Source organism: Tachysurus fulvidraco, chromosome 15 (genome assembly GCF_022655615.1).
Source record: "Tachysurus fulvidraco isolate hzauxx_2018 chromosome 15, HZAU_PFXX_2.0, whole genome shotgun sequence".
NCBI classification, from domain to species: Eukaryota; Metazoa; Chordata; class Actinopteri; order Siluriformes; family Bagridae; genus Tachysurus; species Tachysurus fulvidraco.
In genome coordinates, this window is record NC_062532.1 from 8,194,444 (window position 1) to 8,202,592 (window position 8,149).

Below are 8,149 nucleotides of genomic sequence, written 5' to 3' on the forward strand. Positions count from 1 at the left end.
ATTCCTTCCACCGTCCGAGAATGTCCCCAGTCGAAGTCAGCAGATTCCCACTCCCACTGTAAACAGTGTGAGCAGGGCACTGCTTCCCCCTCCTGAGGCGCCGGACGGTTTGCCAGAATTTCTTCGAGGCCAACCGATAGTCCTTCTCCATGGCCTCACTTAACTCCTCCCAGACCTGAGTTTTTGCCTCCGTAACCACCCGGGCTGAAGCTCGCTTGGCCTTTCGGTACCTATCAGCTGCCTCCGGAGTCCCCCGAGCCAACCAGGCTCGATAGGACTCCTTCTTCAGCTTGACAGCATCCCTTACTTCCGGGGTCCACCACCGGGTTCGGGGATTGCCACCACGACAGGCACCGGAGACCTTACGGCCACAGCTCCGAGCGGCCGCGTCGACAATGGAGGTGGAGACCATGGTCCACTCGGACTCAATGTCTCCAACCTCCCTCGGGATCTGATTGAAGCTCTGCCGGAGGTGGGAGTTGAAGATCTCTCTGACCGGAGACTCTGTCAAACGTTCCCAGCAGACCCTCACAGAACGTTTGGGTCTGCCAAGTCTGTCCAACTTCCTCCCCCGCCATCGGATCCAACTCACCACCAGGTGGTGATCAGTTGACAGCTCCGCCCCTCTCTTTACCCGAGTGTCCAAGACATACGGCCGGAGGTCAGATGAAACAACCACAAAGTCAATCATCGACTTCCAACCTAGGGTGTCCTGGTGCCATGTGTACTGATGGACACCCTTATGCTTGAACATGGTGTTCGTTATGGACAAACTGTGACTAGCACAGAAGTCCAATAACAAAACACCACTCGGGTTCAGGTCGGGGGGAACGTTCCTCCCAATCACGCCCCTCCAGGTGTCACTGTCACTGCCCACGTGAGCATTGAAATCCCCCAGTAGAACGACGGAGTCCCCGGTCAGAGCACTTTCCAGCACCCCTTCCAGACACGCCAGGAAGGTCGGGTACTCTACACTGCCATTTGGCCCATAAGCACAAATGACCATGAGAGTCCTATCCCCGACCCGAAGGCACAGGGAAACGACCTCTCGTTCACCGGGGTGAACTCCAACACATGGTTGCTGAGCTGGGGGGCTATGAGCAAACCCACACCAGCCCGCCGCCTCTCACCATGGGCAACTCCAGAGTAGTAGAGAGTCCAGCCTCTCTCAAGGAGTTGGATTCCAGAGCCCAAGCTGTGTGTGGAAGTGAGCCCAACTATATCTAGTCGGTATCTCTCAACCTCCCACACCAGCTCAGGCTCCTTCCCCCCCAGCGAGGTGACATTCCATGTCCCTAGTGCCAGATTCCGTGTCTGGGGATTGGGTCGCCGAGGCCCCCGCCTTCGACTGCCACCCAATCCACATTGCACCGACCCCTAACGGTTTCTCCTGCAGGTGGTGGGCCCACAGGAGATCGGCCCCACGTCGCTCTTTCGGGCTGAGCCCGGCTGGTCCCCGTCATGAAAAATCCAGTCATGGAAATGTTCACAGTCAATAGCATGCTGTAGTACCCAGAGCTAAAGCAGACAATATTGCAGGGTTCCAATCTCCATGATGCTAGCATGGTGCCACCAACAGGTGAGCTGTAAGTGATGAAAGTGCTAGCCCAAACTTTCACCAAGGGTGACCCTGTACAGTACACAAAAATATCTGGGTAGAACTTATAACATCACTGTATTAAAATGGACATTAACTAGAAGTCAAGTTAAATATTTTATTATTGTAATTAGAATTTGAAAAAAATTATTTTTGTGATTTTATAGTAATGATGTAATGATTTGTAACTGTATCTGTATGATTATATTTTGGTGATTACTTATGATTATTGTTTTTATTTAATCATTGATCTACTCTACACGACTGTGCAACCATAGGCAAGTACTGACAAGTCTTACAAGTCTGCTTGTAAAACAATCTTTGATCTTTTGTTAATTAGGGAGACAGTATCTGTCACTCCTTACTCTTTTAAAAGTTAGAGGAGCATTAAATTGTCATTCTTTAATATATTCACTTTTTTTTATTTAAATAACTCCAGTTATAGGAAAATAATGCTTCCCATCAGACCATATTACACCACTCTTGTACAACACCCGGACTCTGTAGTAATAATTCTTAGGGACTTTAATAAAGCGATTCTTTCACATGAATTGCCTAAATACAGACAGCATGTTACATGTCCCACCAGAGACAGTAACACATTGGATCACTGTTACACTTTAATAAAGGATGCATATCACTCTCTCCCATGGGCATCTCTAGGACTCTCTGATCACTGCTTAGTTCATCTGATACCGATCTACAGGCAGAAACTAAAAACAGCTAAACCTGTATTAAGGACTGTAAAAAGATGGACTAAGGAAGCAGAGCAAGATCTACAAGCCTCTTTCGCTCTCACAGATTGGACTGTTTTTGAAGCTGCTGCCTCTGACCTGGACAAGCTCACAGAGACTGTAACATCATATATCAGTTTTTGTGAGGATTTGTGTATTCCTACCAGGGCTCACTTAACCTACAACAATGACAAGCCATGGTTCACTGCGAAACTCAGCCAGCTCCGTCAGGCCAAAGTGGATGCTCACAGAAATGGGGATAGTGTCTTGTACAAACAGGCCAAATACACACTGGAAAAGGAGATCAGAGTGGCAAAGAGAAATTATTCCGAAAAATTACGTATTCAGTTTTCCTCCAATGACTCAGCTTCAGTGTGGAAAGGTCTGAAAGCCATCACCAACTACAAGACACCATCCCCCAAAACTGTGGCGAATCAAAAACTGGCAGACAACCTGAATGAGTTCTACTGTAGGTTTGAAAAAGCCCAATTCTCACCTTCTGTAACCCCCGAATCAGTAACACATTCAATTCAGTTCAGTGAAGATGATGTGTCAGGTCTTCAGGAAGATCAAGAGAAGAAAGGCTCCAGGCCCAGACAGCGTTTCACCAGCCTGTCTGAAAGCCTGTGCTGATCAGCTGGCCCCCATCTTTACGCGGATATTCAACATGTCACTGGAGCTGTGTGAAGTACCCTCATGCTTCAAAAGCTCCACCATCATCCCCGTCCCAAAGAAACCCAAAATCATTGTACTTAATGACTACAGACCTGTGGCTCTAACATCTGTGGTCATGAAATCATTTGAAAGACTGGTTCTGGCTTATCTGAAGGACATTACTGGACCCTCTGCAGTTTGCCTACAGAGCAAACACGTATGTGAATGATGCAGTCAACATGGGACTGCATTATGTTCTGCAGCATCTGGACAGACCAGAGACTTATGTGAGGATCCTGTTTGTGGACTTCAGCTCTGCTTTCAACACCATCATCCCATCACTCCTACAGCCCAAATTAACCCAGCTCTCCGTGCCCTTCTCTGTCTGTCAGCCACCAAATTCAACCTCAGAAGACTACAGAGGGTAGTCCGAACTACTGAGCGAATCATTGGCACAACTCTCCCCACTCTCCAAGACCTGTACTCCTCCAGAGTGAGCAAAAGGGCAAAGTCAATCACTTTGGACCGCTCACATCCTGCACACTCCCTCTTTGAACTGTTGCCATCAGGTCGACGCTACAGAGCCCTGAGCTCCAGAACGACCAGACATAGGAACAGTTTCTTTCCTCAAGCAATCCATCTGATGAATAATTAACACCATGGAACACACAACACCTAATATTTGTACTATATATACCTCAATTGCACATTTCATACTTGCACTCTGTACATACACGCATACATATTGTCTAAATGTTTACTGTTTACTTCAACTGCACATTTAACAATTGCACATGTGTATATACAAATTGTATATATTGTATACTTCAATTGCACATTTCTCACACTTGTAAATTTGTACAGACAAATTGTCTATATTTGTATATGTACAGTATATTTCATATGTATATTTAAACTGCACATTTCACACCTGTAAATGTGTACATACATTTTCGTCTATACTGTATATGTCATTCTGTTACACTGTGGAGCTTCTGGCACTAAAACAAATTCCTCGCATGTGAAAACATGCCTGGCAATAAAGCTGATTCTGATTCTGATTTTCCTATAACAGAATGACCCTAGGAGATATTGCTTATTTAATCAATGACTTTCAGAATTAGATTCAAGACTTCAACAGCACTGTGTAAGTAATAAATAAACTGAAAAAGTAATATAAAAAAGATGAATTGAACCAATTAATGAATGAATGTCGACATTGTGGTATAAGTGGGAAGTGTTATTTGTTTTCTGTTACTGTTGTGTCATTACTGATTGAGTTGAAACTACTTTATTGTATAATATTTAGCCAGATACAGTATACTCAGCAAATGAATTTTAAATTCAGTTTTTTTTTTTTTAACTGCAAAGGGAATATTTTGCTGAATACTGTAATATCGTCACACGAACATGCCACTCTAGCAAATCATTAAACTTCTTGCCTTCTCTAAAGACAAATCAGTCATCTACTGGGTGATTATGACACAGATGAGAAGGCTACCACACCTCTAAAAAAGAATTTGCCACAAGCTCCGCAAATAAAGCCACTATCTAAAATAATTTGTTCGGCTTCTTAATGAACTTCAAGCAATTCTTCTAGGACAAAGAAGAAACCACCCCTCTGTATGGCATGAAAGATCCCCAGGTTTAACATAGACCACTGAAACATCACAATCATTCTCATCAGAGATGATGAACATGTGTGGTGGTAAACTTTGCAATTCATGTTTTTAAGGTTTCAGCAATTTTCCATGACATAATAAGCCAACAAGAAACTCTTATGGAGTAGCAGAGAAACATTATGGGGACGGGACAAGATCTAAAGGCACACAGTGCACAGAGCTCACAGAGGCTGAACATTAAACTCCAAAAAGTTTGAAGACTTAAGGTCATTAACTTCTCTGGAAAGTGACCTTCGATCCTGTCCAGATATAAGACGAGATCACTTAGCGGTCTGGTTATAATTACTGTTAGAATTAAATGGTGTGTGTGATCAATGTAAGACATAAAAATCTAACAAAAGGTTAAACAATTGATTAAATTGGTAAGTCTATTGCTGTTCGATACAAAAGTATGTTAGTGTTTTGGCTTAAAAGTGACAGCATGCTTTAAAAATAATATTTCAGGTACTTGAACTTGGATTGCTGGGTGGAATGGATGTGAAGGACACGGAAAGGCGAATTATGAAGCAGGTCATCAAAAATGACTTGGCCAAAGCGGTGAACTGGAGAGGTTTATATGGAAAAACACCTTTCCAAACTTTGGAACCTAAAAACAAGTGACTGGTAAGTGTACATTTATTGTGGTTTTATAACTTTTCTGTCATTTTAAAAGTATTAGTTCTTTGACAAGTGGTGTCTTGTAAAATATGTGATTTATATCTCTCAATTAACTAAATGGATTATTGTATGCTCCTATCTTAGAGGCTGTAAGAAGAAATCTAATTTGTGCACAGACAACTGAGTTGAAAAATGTATTTATTGGTGGTTTCATTGGTTGCTGACCCTGAGGGTAACAGAAAAAGATATCATTTTCATCAAGACAACATATTTAACAACAAATTAAATTATTGCTTGGTATCTAGTCTTTTGTATTTTGACTATTCTTTTTGTTTTTGTTTTATTGTTTTTTTTTCAATGTATATAAGATTGGCTCCCCTTCTAGGTCAATAAAACTTTATACTTTGCAATTGTGTGATTTCATCCTTTGAATCTGGCTCAGCGCCAATTTGGTCTCTGGGATCGAATGAATGAATGAATGTTTGCATTGTGGTATGAGTAGGGAGTGGTACAGTGATGCCTCGAGATACGAGTGATTTGACATACGAATTTTTTTGAGATACGAGCTGTGATTCGACCAAATTTTTGCCGTGAGATACGAGCAAATTTTTAAGATACGAGCATCCAAGCCGCCACCGCCGAAACAAAAGATCTCCAATAACCACGTGTGCTCTGTTTCCCCCGCCTCAGCTTCCCGCGTCTCACTCTGTTAAAGCCGCCTTTCTACTACAAACGACAGCCGATAAAGGCGCTGGGTAAGGTGCCAACCATCTGCGTAGCCGTAATTTTCGGATCCGTTTTGAGCGTTGAATCCGTTAAAAAATGTAACTTGTGCGACTACACCGCATCTGATATGCCGACCGGACAGGTTTTTATTAAAACAACCGGCAGATATTAGTGAGGAAAGAGTGACAAAAAAGGCAAAAACAAGTGGAGAGAAAAGCGATGAAGAAAATTAAACAAAATGAATGTAAAGAAAACAGAAATGGTAGCAATTAAGTTTAGTTAAGTTAAGAGAATTTCAGTGAAGTTCGTTAATTTTAGTGAAGTTTAGTTAAGTTCCATTTAAGTGTAAAGTAGCATTAAGAGTGTACAGTAGCGAGTAAGTGAACGAAAGTGAAAGTGTACAAAATTCCTCCGCCTGTTTACTCCTCCCTCAACCTCCGTGCGCATCTTCCATAAAGTAAAACAAGTTTATTTTTTTAACATTCTATTTTATTATTGTATGTTTTTATACAATATTTGTCATTTATAAATACAGGTACTGTACATTTTTCATATTCAAAACACATGGAGTGGAATTTTGCAAGCTGGAACGGATTAATGGGATTTCAGTTCATTTAAACAGGGAAAATTGTTTTGAGATACGAGCAATTTGAGATACGAGCAAGGTCACGGAACGAATTAAACTCGTATCTCGAGGCATCACTGTATTTGTTTTATGTTACTGTTGCCTGTATTAGATGAATAACAAATTGCTATAACAACTATCAGAGGAAACAGGTTTGCTAAAGTTAGTATATTTAGTAACTTGCGTACTTTAGACATTCGTAATATTTAGCTCTGTACATTGTGCTTACACAAAAGATCATTGTGAAAATACCACCATGTTTGCACATGAAAACATGCGGATAGTGAGGACAGCTGAGAAGATCATTGGAGTCTCTTCCCTCTGTCATGGACACTTACACCACACGCTGCATCCGCAAAACTAACCGGGGAACATACCGGGGAAAGAAAACGACGTTGCAGTATGAAAACTTGTACATCCAGGCTAATCAACGATCATGGTACGCGTCACAATGGGCTGAGAAAATGGCGGCATATTTGCAACAAGCATGTTGCTGTAGTCGGTTAAAGCTAAGTGTGAATCCTAAAGGGGGAAGCGTAATACAACCCTGCAGCAGCAATACAACGAGCCGGTAGTATATACGCTAAATCCATGACTTTTGCGCATCTAAAATGTCCTTGATTCCTGGACGAACGCAACGTTCGTATGCCATCGTCCCAGACTTTTCAAAGTGGGAATCGTAACAGAGGCTGCTGTTGTAGCTGCTCCGATACGAAGGAGTGAGATGTGTAGCTCTGATGAGAGACCACAGGATTGGCTTGAGGTAATAGGAGGCATCAAAAGAAGGATAGATGGATGCCCCAGCAGACTGCGGACGGATAGATCCATGCAACTTAGATGAAATTGAATGCCTGAAACTTGACTTTTAATGGATGAAGCGGCATTTTTAAAAAAATTTATTTAAGGCATCTACGATGTTGGCTTTGCCCAGCCATGCCCCTTTTCGACTGTTTTAATGAACTGGATAGCATGTCAACCGAAAGGATGAATCAAGGAAAAATTAGGGAGAAGAATCAAGCAGTTAATGCTTGGAACATGGTCGATGTTATGATGAGCTGACAAGTCTATGATTAAAAGTTTCAATGAATAGCATGGCAAAGCATAGCATGACCCATCGTGAAATGCATAGGATAGCATAACATGGCATAGCATAACGTGATGCATCATAACAAAGCCTAGCAAGGCATAGCCTAACATGATGTAACATGGCATAGCATAACATAATGTAACATAACGTAAGATAACGGCCTAGCAGGGCATAGCATAACGTAACAACACATAGCCTAGCAAGGCATAGCGTAACATAACGTAACATAATATAACCTAGCAAGACATAGCATAATGTAACAACAGCCTAGCAAGGCATTTCATAACATAATGTAACATAACATAGCCTAGCAAGGCATAGCATAACATAACGTAACATTACATAGCCTAGCAAGGCATAGCATAACATAACGTAACATAACATAGCCTAGCAAGGCATAGTGTAACATAATGTAACATAACAGCCTAGCAAGGCATAGCATAACCT

General features: G+C 42.0%; 1 long non-coding RNA gene across 1 annotated transcript; it reads left to right on the plus strand.

Annotated features, from left to right (window-relative positions):
• Positions 1–4,009: 4,009 nt before the first annotated feature.
• LOC113659257 lies at positions 4,010–5,638 on the plus strand. Its single transcript, XR_003444608.2, has 3 exons — positions 4,010–4,132; positions 5,112–5,270; positions 5,409–5,638. It is a non-coding gene; the product is annotated as an uncharacterized LOC113659257 (long non-coding RNA).
• The last annotated feature ends 2,511 nt before the right edge of the window (positions 5,639–8,149 follow it).